At 44.1% G+C, this 15609-nt stretch overlaps 2 non-coding genes across 2 annotated transcripts; both read right to left on the bottom strand.

The window, feature by feature from the left end:
• Nucleotides 1–8286: 8286 nt before the first annotated feature.
• Nucleotides 8287–8358, bottom strand: trnaw-cca (transfer RNA tryptophan (anticodon CCA)). Its single transcript has one exon. It is a non-coding gene; the product is annotated as a tRNA-Trp (tRNA).
• A 5792-nt stretch (nucleotides 8359–14150) lies between these two features.
• On the bottom strand, nucleotides 14151–14232 carry trnas-gcu (transfer RNA serine (anticodon GCU)). Its single transcript has one exon. It is a non-coding gene; the product is annotated as a tRNA-Ser (tRNA).
• Nucleotides 14233–15609: the final 1377 nt, after the last annotated feature.

Here is a 15609-nt window from a genome sequence, read left to right as displayed (position 1 = left end):
TAGCAAAATAAAATATTTCAAGTACATACATAGGTCTACAAATTACTGCTACAATAACTTGTAAATCCGCTAATTAACCTGGCTTCCAGTTATACCCCCATTAAGGCAGCGTTAAAAAATAGATTTAAACTGATCCAGCCAAGTCAAACATAATACCCTGAACAGTAGAATTCAAAGTGGCTTTTCCAAGCTTAACATTATGAGAATTATTATACTGTTGTGATAGCTACGGTCAGTGTGTTGTAGTTACATCCACAGTGCTGCTTGGGAGGGAATTCCAGGATTTTGACCCAGCAACAGTGAAGGAACCACGGAAAAGTGCTATCTCAGGATAATGTGTGGCTTGGAGGTGAAATTTCAGATGCTGGCCTTCCTATGATTTTGCTGCCCTTGTCCTTCGTGGTGGTCGAGCTGCGCGTTTGGAAGGTGCTGTTGAAGAAGCCTTGGTGAGTTGCTGTAGTGCCTCTTGTACACATTGCTGCCACTGTACGTCAGTGGTGGGAAGAATGCTTGTTTATTGTGGTGAATGAGGTGCCAGTCAAGCGGGTGGCTTTGCCCTGGGTGGTATCTAGCTTCTTGAGTGCTGTTGGAGCTGCACTCATCCAGGCAAGTTGAGAGCATTCCGTCACACTCCCGACTTGTGCCTTCAAGATGGTGGAGCAGCTTTGGGGAGTTAGGAGGTGAGTTACTCAACAGAATTCGCAGCCTCTGACCTCTGATCTTGCAGCCACGGTATTCAAATGGATGGTGCAGTTCGATTCCTGGTCAATGGTAGCCCCCAGTGTATTGATAGTGGGAGATTCTGAGGCAGAACTGCCATTGAATGTCAAGAACTGATGATTAGATTACTTCTTGTCGTGGATGGTCATTTCCTAAAATTAATAGCGCAAATGTTATCTTCCACTTATCAGCCCAAGCCTGAATATTGTCTAGGTATTGCTGTATATGTCCGGACTGCTTCACTATCTGATGAATGAATGGTGCTGAACTTTGCACAACATCCACCAACATCCCCACTTCTAACCTTATGATGGAGGGAAGTTCATTGATGAAGCAACTGAAGATTGTTGGGCCAATGGCATTCCTCTGAAGAACTCCCTCAGTGATGTCCTGCAACTGAGCTGAGTGTCCTACAGCAGCCACAACCACCTTCCTTCCTTTTAGGCCTGACTCCACCTCATGGGGAGTTGTCCAGCTGATTCCCATTGATTTCAGTTTCGCTAGGGCTCCTTGTTGCCACACTGGGTCAAATGCTGCGTTGATGTCAACGGCAGTCACTCTCACCTCACCTCTTGAGTTCAGCTCTTGTGTCCATGTGTGGACAAAGGCTGCAATGATTTCAGTAGCTGAGTGGCCCAGACGGAACCCAAACTGAGAGTCAGTGAGCAGGTTTTTGCTGGGTAAGTGCAGTAAGTGGTGATAGCACGGTCAACGACACTTTTCATCACTTTGTTCATGATGAAGAATAAACTAATGGAGCAGTATTAGGCTGGGTTGGATTTGTCCTGCTTCTTCTGGACAGAACATGCCTCGGAATTTGTGTGCACATTGACGTGTAGATGCCTCTTCTGTCTCTTTACTGAAGCAGCAAGGCTGTAGGGGGAGGGGGGGGACGGGCGGGATGCGGGGGCAGCGAGTTCTGGAGCTCAAGTCCAGCGATGTCCAACAAATCCAATTGGAGAGTCCAGGCGCAATCGGGCAGCGATTAAAATCACTTTCCGTTAAATTCACCCAGTTTTTTTTACATGTTTTAATTCAGTATTGATTGGCGACCGGATAAACAGAAAACAAGGGAGCAGCTCCATCATTTCTTGTCTTCCTTTCGACATTTTTTCCCTCCGTTCCTCTTTTCTCTCCCGGGTCTATAAAATAACGGGAATTCCAATTTACTTTCCTTTTCCATCGATGGTTCCTCATTTCTAAACGATATTTTACATTCCAATCGAATTGATTTGTTATTTCTCATTGTTTTTCCGCACGTTTTATTTTGTTGAATTCTCTCACGGTCTGGTTGATGATGAATGTTCCGTCTAACTGTCTGTTCTGGTGAAGATCAGCAGCACCATCCGCCTCGTCGGCTTGAGGCTGCACCTCGCCAATCATGTGGAATTAAATCAATTCGTACTGTCAGTTGGCATTTTAAAACATGTTAAAAGACGCATTACTTCGAAAATGGCTTAATGTTTAAGGCGTCTGTGTGATGGTCATGTTGATGCGATCCAATGATTGGATCTTCCGGTTATTCCGCGATGTTTTATTTACAATGTGACGAAACATGTTGCACATGGACTTGCAGTGTTTCACATCAGCCCATTCATTAAAATCCGTGACCTGATGTGATGGAAATGTAATTTACCGACAGAAACAACATTTTCAACAAGTACCTGGTGATGTAGTTGAAGAGTTGGTTTTAATTTTCCAAAATTCTCTAGATTCGGGGAAGGCTACATTAAGTTGTAAAATACTTAATTTAACACCTGTATTCAAAAAGGCCGGGAGGCAGAAAGCAGGAAACATTTTGCCAGTTCGCTTAACATCCATCGTTGTGAAATTTTTAGAAGCTAATATTAAAAACGTTATAACAGGGCACTTAGATGAATTCAAGGCAATCAGCAGGATCAACATGGTTTTGGGAAAAGGGGAATCATTTTTAACCAGTTTGTTGAATTTCTTTACTGTGAATAAAGGGAAATATTGGATGTACTATATTTAGATTTTAAGATGGCATTTGGGTCATCAGCATTGTGGAGACTAATCGCAGACTGGGTGACCATTTTACGGAACATTGTTGCTCAGTCCGCAAGCATGACCCCGCCTTCCGGTCACTTGCCATTTCAAATCACCATCTTGCTCTCAGGCTCACATTTCCGCTGTGGCCTGCTGCAATGCTCCAGTGAAACCCAACGCAAATGGGAGGAACAGCATCTCATCTACTGGCAAGGCAATTTACAGCCTTCAGGACTTAACATTGAGTTCAAAGACCATGAATTCTAACCACCTCCCCCTACATGGTCATCTGTTACCTGTTCTCATATTTGCCTTCGGAGAGCGCTGACCCTTGTTCTGCTGTTAACACGTTCTGTAATCATACCTTTATGCCCCATATTAGCATTTACTATAGTCTTTAACACTTCCTTTAACACTCCCCTTGTCTTGTGACCATGATATCCTTGTCAAGTCTCTGCTGAGGTCCCCACTATCCCTCACCTTCTGTTTTGCACCATTGCTCCACCCGCTCTCTTCCACAGTATAAAATCCATCACATTTCTACCTCTCTTCAGCTCTGAAGAAGAGTCAAACGGAGCCGAAACTTTTCTCTCTCCACAGATGCTGCCTGGCCTGCTGAGCTTTTGAAGAAGTTTTTATTTCAAGTTTCCAGCACCTGCAGCATTTTAGTTTCATTGTCGTGCACGATTCCTGGATTCCCAGCCATCGGAAATAGTTTCGCTCTCTGATGCTATCGCCTTAACATGACGGAAAATTTGATCAAATTACTCGTTAAATGGACAAAAGGACTTTCTTCAATGAGTGGTTTAAATGTTCCGTGGATTAATTTCTGGAATTTATGGAATAAATACAATCACATATTTATTCATATGGGACCAGTATCGGTTTTACTAGGCCGTGTAATGACCGCGTGGCCTAATGGTTAAGTCTTTTGACTTCGGTGTGCGTAATGCTATCAGAAGATTACAGGTTCGAGTCCTCCTGCGGTCGCTTTATACAGAAATCGATTGGAACTTTCTGAAAACCGTGGTCTTCCTCGTTAGTTGAAGATTCTGCTTCTTTTCCCAAACATTTCAGAGCTCTTTCTCAGAATGCAGTGTCTTGTTATTTTGTACAATCTTTGTATTTTGTTTCCAACTGGAACAAAAGGCTTTGCCTCAACCCATTTCATGGGTTTAATAAAATGCTTTGGAAAAAATTCCAATCTCTCCGTGAAGCGGCTCAAACATAAGCTAAACGCACTGCTTTGGTGTAGAACAGGGCTGGACCACAATGTCACTGTGTTCCTCATCTTGAAGCCCAGATTAATCTCCATGGACAAAAGCAAAATACTGCGGATGCTGGAAATCTGAAACCTTCGGTATGTCCGCAAGCATGACCCAGACCTCCCTGCCGCTTGCTATTTCAACACACCACCCTGCTCTCAAGCCCACATGTCGGTCCTTGGCCTGCTGCAATGTTCCAGTGAAGCTCAACGCAAACTGGAGGAACAGCACCTCATCTTCCGATTAAGGCACTCTACAACCTTCCAGACTTAATGTTGCGTTCAACAAATTCAGATCATGAACTCTCTCCTCTATCCCCACCCCCTTTCTGATCCTCCTTTTTCCAAATTTATATTTTTAAAATATATTTTTATTTTCCCACCTAGTTTTAAATTTATTTCGATCAATCGTTTTATCTCCACCTTTTAGCCCATTTGGATACCTTAGCCCCACCCCACCCCCGCTGGGGCTATCTGCCGCTTGTTTATCCTGCTTTCTACCCTTAATGTCACCATTAGCACACTCCTTAGATAATATCAGCACCGTTAACACCACTTTGTCCTTTTGTCTATCACATCTTTGGCAATCTCTTCTTTGCCTCCACCTATCACTGGCCCTCTATCCAGCTCCACCTGTCCCACCCCCCGTCAACCAGCTTATATTTCACCACATTTCTATATTTCTTTAGTTCTGCTGAAGAGTCATTCGGACTCGAGGCGTTAATTGTGTTCCTCTCAGCAGATGCTGTCAGAGTTGCTGAGTTTTTCCAGCTATTTTTATTTTTGTTTCTAATCTCAGTGGACACGTGTTTAAATCCTGTGATGGTAGCTGATGGAATTCAAACTCAATTAGGTAGTAAATATGGAATTGTGATCTCATATTAGTAATGGCGACCATAAAACTATAGCCAATTGTTCTCAAAATAAATCTATTTCATCAAAGCGCTTGAGATACAGAAGTCTGCCGCCCTGTCGGTGTCTGGCCCGCATGTAACTCCCCACCCACAGCAATATTATTCCCTTAACTGCTCTCTGAATTAGCCGAGGAAGCCACACAGTTCAAGGGCAAATAGGGAAAAGCAAAAAAATGCTGGCCCTGCAGGCGACGCCCACATCTCATGCAAAGAAGTATAATTAAGAAATAAAGAAATTCCTGGTGGACAGAGACGGAAGGAGTGACAGGTTGGGTCTTTTTTCTCTTATCACGACAAACGTTACGATCCCAGCTGATGTTACTGCTGGGTAAGTCAGATCCAGGGTGGAACCTTATATGATAGATCGTATACGTTTTTTGCTAAGAAACGTGAAGGATGGTTACTGAACAGAATCACAGGGGTCTGCTGATGAAATTTTAACACAATAATAAAACATTTATTAAGGAAGGAAAGGCAAAGTACGTTACACCGATCCTTCATCCAAACTATACCTTAACTGATATACACAAATTCATAAAGATAACAGAAACTACAAAAATATCTTATGCTCTAACGTTCGCGGCAAGTGTACAGTCCATGTAGCTGAATGAGTGAGCTGCAGTCGGACATACCACACTCCGAAACCAAGTTTCGAGGGATTTCTCATTAATCCCCCAGTTGCTCATCGGACTGTGAGGCAACTGGTCTCAATGAAACTCTGTCTTTCTGACAAGGGTTTCCAATCATCACATTCGAAGATCTCGCTTTGGTATTCTTTCCCAAACGACGCTTTCCCTCAGATACCTTCAAGAAGGATCCACCTCCAGGGTTTCAGCCTCTCTTTCCAAGGTTCTTTTCTCCTGGATCTATCCGCACATTCAAACTTCACCTTCCACACGGACACTATCCGGTATTAGGCCCCGCCAAACAGAACAACATTGCTGCAAAGGTCCATAATAAGGGTCAACCTTTGGCTGTCTACGCAGATTTTCTGGCTTCTTGCAAGTCCCAGCTCGTTCTAAGTCTGCTCCGCGCGGCTCTGACTCTGCTCCTCAATCTTCACTGAACAGGATCTGTTTCAGATTCCTGTCCTCATCCTTCAACTTCCTGAGACCTCTTTCTGTACCAGTCCCTGGTTTGGGACTGCTCCTTTGTTTTGGGACCTACTCCATGTACCTCCTCTCTGTCCAGCTTTTTCTGGCACTTTTTTATCAGAATGGAACTCTCTTCTCAGTCACCTGCGCCCCTTTTCACGCTGTTTTGCTTTTGGACCTTCTTTTACTTCTGCGCAGGCGCAGAAGTAACTTCCAACCTGGAAAAAAGGAAACGAATTGCGCATGTGTGCAAGGCCGTGTCTCGGCCTGAAGTCGAGAAAATGAGCCGACCAGCACATGCGCAATGCCAACAACGTCGCTAAAAGAACAACCTGCGCATGTGTGACCATTTCAGAACTAGACTATGCGACCCCCTGGGAACTGTAGTTCTCAGTCTCCGAGGGCTCGATCTCCATTTTGAAAGATAAATTTTAGCTTGTTCCTTTTTGGGTTCATCACAGGTTTCAGTTCCCTCCAGATTAAGTTTTACTTTCTGAAAAGGGGGTGGAATAATTAACTTTAAGAAGCAACGTGTACAGACTGGGTGATAATTCGAAAACCTGTTCAGTCCAAGATTATGAAAATTGAAACATAGGAACAGAAGTAAACTATTCTTCCCTCATGCCTGCCCTGCCTTTTAATGAACTCACGACTGGCCTGTATTTTAGCTCAATCTATCTCTCTCGTTCTAATTTTAATGTTGTGTACCTTTGGCCTGGCTTCCCCCCAACAGACGTCATGTTCTCTACTTATCTACCCTGTCAAATCATTGAATCATCATAAACATTTCAGGCAGATTACCCCTTAATCTTCGAATTTCAAGGCATTACAAGACTAGGTTTTGCAATCTGTCCTCACCATTTGAGTGTGGCAACACAGCTGCACCCACCTCTCACTCTTCCTCAAGTTTTGTTGTCCAGAATTCATCGCAATGATCTGAATGGGGTCTAAACAGTATCTTACATAACTGTAGAATGAGTTCAATCAGTTGTATTCTATTAGCCATGTTTTTTTTCACCTTCCTGTCCAATAGCTTGTAATGATGTCTGTACATGGCTCGATTACCACGATGTACTGTAATACCCACAGAGGGGTAACAATGATATATGACACTATCCAGCAATAAACCACATTTAAAACCGAGATCCCATCTTCCCCACTCGGAGGGATGTGAACAATCTAACCAGGCTATTTACAGCAAGAGAATAGGAGTTTTACCCAGAGTCCTGGGATCAATAATAATCCCTCATTCAGAATCACTGAAACAGGTTATCCAAATATTGATCAGGTTCCTGCCTGTGGGATCCTGCTGTGCACGTTCAAGCACGAATCTCAATTACCAAGACGCCCCATCAACCCCCTTGCCCAAAATACCCACCCATTGGCTGTGAGGTTTTGGATCTTTCTGCGGTTGCAAAATGTGCTGGCGAAATGCAAGTTCCCCCTGATTCCCGCCCTCCCTCTGGCTCCCTCCCTCTTTTCCTCCGGCGCTCTCTTCCTCGTTCTGACAGATTCTGTCCCCCACAACCCCTTCCATTTTCTCTCCCGTTTCTATTCCTCCAGTCGCCAACCCTTCAGTCCCCTCAACCCCGCAATAACCTTCCTTCTCTCTAATCTCATTCCCTTTCCCTGGGATCTGTCCTCTCCCCAGGCTCCCACTGACCCCGGGCTCGGGGACTCTCAGGCCGGCCCGGGCTCTTTAACCGGCTCCATTCACAGGAAAAGTGACTTCAGTTTCCACAAAAACATCCGCTCTCTCTCAAATCCCAAAACTGAAATTCAGGCTGCCCGTTAATGTGAAGAGGCGGGTGTCGGGCTGTGGTTTCCGCTCCTGCTGTTTAATGCAGGTCGCTATAACTGGATGCCGTGAGCAGAAAGAAATTGCTGCTGTTTTTAGACATTTGTTTTAACTGAACTCACTGTCGCTCTGCTTTAAAAGGACGAGTTTGAATCTCCTGACTTATGGATAAAATAAAGTCGGGCGATTATAGCTTACATAACCAACTCTAGCTAACGGAACTAAGCAGCTATATGGACGGAAGCAGCTGCGGATTTAAACCCCATGATGGACACTTTGTGTTTTACTTCTCATACTGGGTAACGGAACAATTGCAAAAACAGTAGATATCCCACATCGCTGAAACATTGTTCCAATGTAAAATGAAAACTGAACCGGAAAATCGGAAGAGATGACTTTCATCATGGTTTTGAAATTCAACATTTCGGTGGAATCCAGACACAATGAACTTTGTGCCCAGACAAAAGCTTCAAGTACAGTGAAGAGCCATGAGCCTGACGTGATTTGAACACGCAACCTTCTGATCTGGAGTCAGACGCGCTACCGTTGCGCCACAAGCCCAGCTGTAAAAAGACACCTGTTGCTTGTCCTAGATTCACTTCCTTAGACCTTGATCATATTCAGTGCATTGAAAATCAAACAGGGATCATGAAAGGGAACATGATTTTCCCTCCATTCCTCGTGGCCTTCTTTGCTTTCTGTGGATTTACATCACAAGGACGAGTAGCAAGAAAAGCAAAGAACGAGAGAGCAAACGCACAACAATAAGCCGTGGGAGAAGTTTTTTTTCAAATTTCATAAATAGTTTAAATGAGTGAGAAATACTTTGGCAGTTGGATTCACAATGAACCAGAATCTGACTGAGACCACGAATGCACGAGTTTCGTTTCGTTTTGTTTTTAATTGGTGAGATGTTGCCAACTACGGAGGAGCAGAGGCCCAAATTATACAACTGAAAGTTAGCGGACAGGCAGAAAGAAATAACGATGCAGGGTTTCAAGGAATCACATCATCACACAGTGCAGAAGAGACCCTTCAGCACATCGTGTCTACACCGACACGTGAGAAACACATGACCTACCTACCTACCTAATCCCATTTACCAGCACTTGGCCCACAGACGTGAACGTTATGACGTGCCAAGTGCTCATCATGGTACTTTTTAAAGGATGTGAGGCAACCCGCCTCCACCACCCTCCCAGGCAGCGCATTCCAGACCGTCACCACCCTTTGGGTAAAAAGGTTTTTCCTCAAATGCCCCCAAAACTTCCTGCCCCTCATCTTCAACTCATTGCCCCCTCGTGACTCACCCTTCAACTGAGGGGAACAACTGCTACCTATCCACCCTATCCATGCCCCTCAAAATCTTGTACACCTCGATCAGGTCGCCCCTCAGTCTTCTCTTCCCCAACGAAAACAACCTAAGTCTATCCAACCTCTCTTCTTAACTAAAAGGTTTCATCCCAATCAACATCCTGGTGAATCTCCTCTGCACCCCCTCCAATGCAATCACATCCTTCCTATAATGTGGCGACCAGAACTGCTCACAGTACTCCAGCTGTGGCCTCACCAAGGTTCTATACAATTCCAACATGACCTCCCTACTTTTTTAATCTATGCTTCGATTGATAAAAGCAAGTATCCCATATGCCTTTTTCACCACCCCACTAACATGCCCCTCCGCCTTCAAAGATTTATAGACGCACACTCCAAGGCCCCTTTGTTCCTCAGGGCTTCCTATTGTCATGCCGTTCATTGAATACTTCCTTGTCAAATGGCTCCTACCAAAATGTAACACCTCACACTTTTCAGCGTTAAATTCCATCTGCCACTTATCTGCCCATTTGATCATCCCGTATATATCTTCCTGTAGCCTAAGACACTGAACCTCACTGTTAACCACCCGGCCAATCGATGTGTCGTCCGTAAACTTACTAATCCTACCCCCCACATAGTCATCTATGACCTTCATATACATGACGAATAATAGGGGACCCAGCACAGATTTTTGAAAGATCATTAAAGAATTATCCAGCACGGACTTGGTTGTTCACTTCAAAGAAAAAATGAAAATGCTGGAAACACTCAGCCCATCAGGCATTAACTGTGGAGAGAGATTTTTTAAAATGTTAATGTTTCAAGTTTGTGAACTTATCAGAACTTTTGTATTCGGTAAATAACAATTCGATGTCACACATCAACAATTCCCTGTTTGAGCATCAACATCCGGAGTACATTCTCGGTCCCGCTCTCTGGAATCCCCCGCTCCATGTTTGGTCCCAAACTGTAAAGAGGTCAGGAGCCTCCTGGTTCCGATGAAAGTAAACTGGCGCCATCAGGTTGGGCAACACAATAAATAATATAGATGAGATCAGAGAGATTTGCATGTCGGAAGTGTGAGATCATACACTTAAGACCTCGGAAAGATGTATCAGACGATTGTGTATCTGGTGAGAAGCTGGTGACCCTGGAGGAACTGAGAGGCTGAGGTTCCAAATACAGAAATCACCAAGCACAATGAACAATTACCACGTTTTCTAAAGCCTATTTCAGTAACAAGAAGTAATTTATAGTTTACATCGACTGCAATTTGCACGTCAATTCATGTTAAGTTGAATAAACGGCATCCGGGATCCTGTTTTTTTTTCAGTAGAAGCATCAAGTACAAAAGCAAGGCAGCTGTGCAGAATCTTTAAAAAAAACATTGGTTCGGTCTCAACTGGAATATTGTGCCCAACAATGATTATCAAAATTAAAAAGAATGTGGCGACATTGGAAACATTTACAAGAATGAATTCATTGTTGAGGAACTTGAATGAGATGAATAGATTGGAAAAACAAACCTGCGGCTGTTCTCAGAGAAGAAAATGTTGAGAGGAGTTTAGATGGGGATTTTCAAAATCATAAGAGGTCTGGACAGAGTAATAGAGAGAAACTGTTTCCATTGTCGGGAGGGCCAAGAATCAGGGCACACCGATTTAAGATGATTGGCAAGATATACACAATTGGACCTGAGGAAGAACTTCGTTTAAGACAGCCTGTGGTTAGGATCTGGAATGCTCTACCTGAGAGGCAGATTCGACAATCGCTTCTAGAAGAGATTCTATAATTTTCCGAAGAATGTAATGTAGAGGCTACGGAGGCATTGAATAACTGAGTTTCCCTGCAGAGAACCAGAACAGGGAACAAGGGCCAAGTACTCACCCTCTATGCTGCCATCATTTTGTGTCTCTCTAACGCCAGGAATGAAGCCAGGGATATTTTCGCGTAAAGTGATGGTGAGCATTAGTCTATCAAAAGTACTGGGAAGTTCGGAAGGAGAGAGTAACTGATCCTGCATCCCTCACCCTAATACAAGAATGTAAGATTGTGGAAATAGTCAGCAACTCAAGCAACATCTGTGGAGAGAGAAACTGTGTTTTGTGCAGTGATAGTAGGAGCCTCGGCATCCTCAATGTGTGGGTGTAGAAGAGAGCACGTTGGGTTACTGCTGGGTCAGTGACATTTTTTGTAGGAGGCAGCGGAGGGGAAGTTTTGAGAGCTTATCGTACGGGCAGAAGTGATACCGTTTAAAGTGAATGGACAATTTCACAATCAACACTAATGTAGTTGACAGGACAGATCCACTCAGCCGTCAGTAACTTGACAGAGGATGTCATTCTCTAACAGTTATCGTACTCACTTTCACAGGCGAAAGTTTCCCGGATGGAAATGTTCTGCTTCACCCTGTTAAGGGTGAGCAAGCCGTGGGCGACCTCATCCCTCTGTCGAAAGGGTTGCAGTGGCTGCTCCCCTATTCTTCACTGAAGTTAATTTTACTTCACTGAGGAGAAAAATGACCCACGGTGTAGACCATTTCATCATTTCATCTCTTTTAAACGCAGGAATCATGAAATCCTCCAGGCTAAAGATCTGAAATGTAGCTCAGCCATCTATTTGGTGGCTGACAGTAGAAAGCCTTTCCTGTCTAGATCCGCGATTACAGCTGGTTGGAACCTAAAGATTGCTACAATTGCTGGTAGATTATTGTTGGGCGTGAGCATTAAAGTTATGAGACTAGGGCTGGCAGATCGATTTGATGTAGAAATCAGACATGATCTAAATGAAAGGTGGAACTGATTGGAGGAGCTGAATGTCTTCATATTGATTCACTGCAATGAAATGCACCTCAGTGTTCAGGGTGACCAATGTGTATTGGCTGTTCTATTGTGACAACGGATGAAAAGCCAATTGTCAGAAAGTGAGAAGATGCAATTTGATGTTTTTTCACCCTCTTCTGTTTAATAGCAACATTCGGAATATTTCCCCGGTGCCGCTCTCTGTAATCAACCGCTCCGTGTTTGGACCAAAGCTGTAATGAGGACAGGAGCCTCCTGGTTCTTGCGGAAGTAAACTGGCGCCATCAAGTTGGGTGAAGCTGTAGATAATGCAGCTGCGATCAGATAGGTTTCCATGTAGGAAATGTGAAATTGTTCGCTTAAGGCCTAAAGAAGATGCATCAGATTATTTTTGTGTCTGGGTCTGTTCCCCTTAGAGAAGGGGATGCTGAGAGGAATGTACTGAGCGGTGATCATCTGAAAGCCTGTTTGCTGCTAGATGAGGAATTTGGGAACATAGGAAGATAAGTACACTTTTCTTCCGTCAATCGTGTTCAACTCATGACTGGTCCCTATTTTCACTTCATCTATCCACTGTGGTTTCATAATCCTTTAATATCTTTCATCTTAATAACAATAAAAACTTGTACCCAGTTTCAGTATCGGAAACTTTCAGCTGATCCTAAGCTTCAGTAGCAATTTTCAGAAGGTTCCACATTTTTACGAAATTTTGTGTGAAGAAGTGTTTCCTGACGTCACCCTTGAACGGCTTTGCTGAAATTGAATGTTATGTCCTCTTGCTTTGAATTCCCCAAAACAGGGAAAATCGTTTCTCTGTATCTAAACTATCAAGTCCCTTAATCACCTCACATGCCTCAATTCGACAGCCTGAACAAAACAAAGGCAGGAACCTGGGTTTTATAAATAGAAGCGTCGAGTACAAAAGCAAGGCATCAATGGAGAATCTTTATAAACATTGAAATAGAAAGAGACTGGAGGCGACAGACATGGACACGGCTGGATGAATGGCCTACTCCTGTACTATAACCATTCTATGATGCTACGATTCCAACCTACCCCAATTCTTTTAGCCTTTTAGAAACATAGAGGAAGGAGTAGGCCATTCGGCCTTTCGAACCAGCTCCGCCATTCAATATCATCATGGCTGATTCTCTATCTCAACGCCACACTCTCACTCTGTCCCCATGCCCCTTGATGCCTTTCGAGTTCAGAAATCCATTTCTTTCATAAACATATTCACTGACGTGGCCTCTGTGGTAGAGAATTCCACAGCTTTACCACCATCTGAGTGAAGACGTTTCTCCTCATCTCAGTCCTAAATGGCCTACCCCATATCATGAGATTCTTACCCCTTGTTCTGGACCTCCTAGCAAGGAGAAATATCAACTATACATCCAGTCTGTCCAGCCCTGTCAGAAATGTTTCTGTTTCAATGAGATCCTCCCTTATTCTTCTAAACTCTAGTGAATACAGGGCTAGTCGGCCCAATTTTTCCTCATATGACAATCCTGCCATCCCTAGAATCAGTCTGGTGAACTTTTGGTGCACTCCCTCTATGGCAAATATATCTTTTCTTTGGTAAGGAGACCAAAACTGCACACAATACTCCAGGAGCGGCCTCACCAAGGCCCTGCACTGCTGCAGCAAGACATCCTTTCTACTGTGCTCAAGAGACCTTGCAATGAAGGCCAATATACCATGTGCTTTCTTAATTGCTTGCTGGATCTGCATGCTTGTTTTCAGTGTTTGGTGTACAAGGCCACCCAGGTCCATTTGAACATCAACATTTGCCAATGTATCAACATTGAAATAAAACTCTGCCATTGTGTTTATCCTACCAAAGTGGATAACTTCAACACTTTTCCACCTTATACTGCATCTACCATGTATTTTGTCACTTACTCAACTTCCATAAATCGCCTTAAAGCCTCTTAGCATCCTCCTCACCACTCACATTTCGACGAAGTTCATTGTCAGATAACATGGAAATATTACATTTGATTCCCTCATCCAAGTCAATGAAATATATTGTGAAAAAGTGGGACCCAAGCACTGATCCCTGTGGTACCCTACTTGTCACTGTCTGCCATTCCGAAAAATACCCATTTGTTCCTACTCTCTGTTTCCTGTCTGCCAACCAATTCTCAATCCACACCAAAATATCACCCCAATCCCATGTGCTTAAATTTTGCACACAGACCTCTTAATTGCACACGAAGTGGTTGATAAAAGCGAGGACGAAGGTGGGATTCGAACCCACGCGTGCAAAGCACAATGGATTAGCAGTCCATCGCCTTAACCTCTCGGCCACCTCGTCACGCAGCTTCGACTTATTAAACCTCCTTCTATGCTTTTTGCATTCATTATCCGTTGGAATAAATGATCATCTTTCGTACAGGTCCTGAATATTCGGCCAGGTGTCTAAAGATGGAAATGTATTTTCTGTCAATAAAATGCATTTCCACCACATCAGATCAGATGCTGTTGTAAATGAGCTGATGTGAATCGTTTAAACACTTCAGCATGATATCCAACATGTTTCTCCACAGTGTGAAAACCCACCGCGGAAAGACCGGAACATACAAGCATTTGGCAGCAAGAAGAAACCCTTCCCAGCTCACTGCCAGTGCCCGATCACAGCTAAAGTGTGGGAAATGAAAATAAATCTTTGGAGATCCCAGCTCTGCTTGGCCTTTCAGTCAAGATTTTCACTGAGTTCAATCAGCCTCCCACCTGAATCCAGAAGTAGACAGTTCCCTTATTTGATGCATTCGGATAATTTCAGAGTCCCATAACACGGAGAAACGTTATTTAAACCCTGTGTTCATTTTCTTCACGTGTGTTGAGGTGATGCATTCTCTGCAATGACTTCCCGGGTGTTCAAACTTGGTCCTGATTTCCGGAACTGCCACCACCACAAGCGCGAAAAAATACTGCATTAAAATGCTTGCTGGGCTCGTCCTGGAGATGAAAGCGGGACCTCTTGCATTCGAACTCATTGAAAAGCCCCACGCGAGAATCGAAGCCCAAGAACAACGAGCCACCTGCACGATAAACTGCTCTCAATGGATCCTTCCATTGCCACCCACAGTGTATCAACCAAAAGCGAATTCCTGTTAATGCTGGAAATCTTTTAGAATGTATTGGAACCGCCGGGGACGACTCCAACCAGTGGAGAGTTTCCCGCCTCATTTCTATTGACTTCAGTTTTGCGAGTGTTCCTTGATGCCACACTCGGTCAAAAGCTTCTTTGGACTCAAGTGCAATCACTTGTACCTCAGGTATTAAGTTCAGCTGCTTTCTCCATGTTAGGACCAAGGCTGCAATGAGTTCAGGAGCTGAGTAACCCTGGCAGATACCAAACTGAGCTTCAGTGAGCAGGTTATTGCTGAGTAAGTGCCACTTGGTCGCGCTGTCGAAGAAATTTCCACCCCGTTTCTTGATGAACGAGAGGAGACTGATCGGGCGGTTTTCGCCGGTTGGGTTTTCCTGTTTTTTGTGGACAAGACAGACCTGAGCAATTTCCCACATTGCCGGGTAGATGCCAGTCTTGTAGCTGCACTGGAACAGCTTGGCGAGGTGCGAGGTTATTTCTGGATCACAGGTTTTCAGTGCTGCTGCAGGAATGGTGTCAGGGCCCAAAGCCTTTGCAGTTACTCGTGCCTTCAGCCATTTCTTGATTTCACTTGGAGTG

The sequence above is a fragment of the Cetorhinus maximus genome, chromosome 31 (genome assembly GCF_964194155.1).
Source record: "Cetorhinus maximus chromosome 31, sCetMax3.hap1.1, whole genome shotgun sequence".
Classification (NCBI taxonomy): domain Eukaryota; kingdom Metazoa; phylum Chordata; class Chondrichthyes; order Lamniformes; family Cetorhinidae; genus Cetorhinus; species Cetorhinus maximus.
This window is presented reverse-complemented; position numbering and strand designations above follow the sequence as displayed.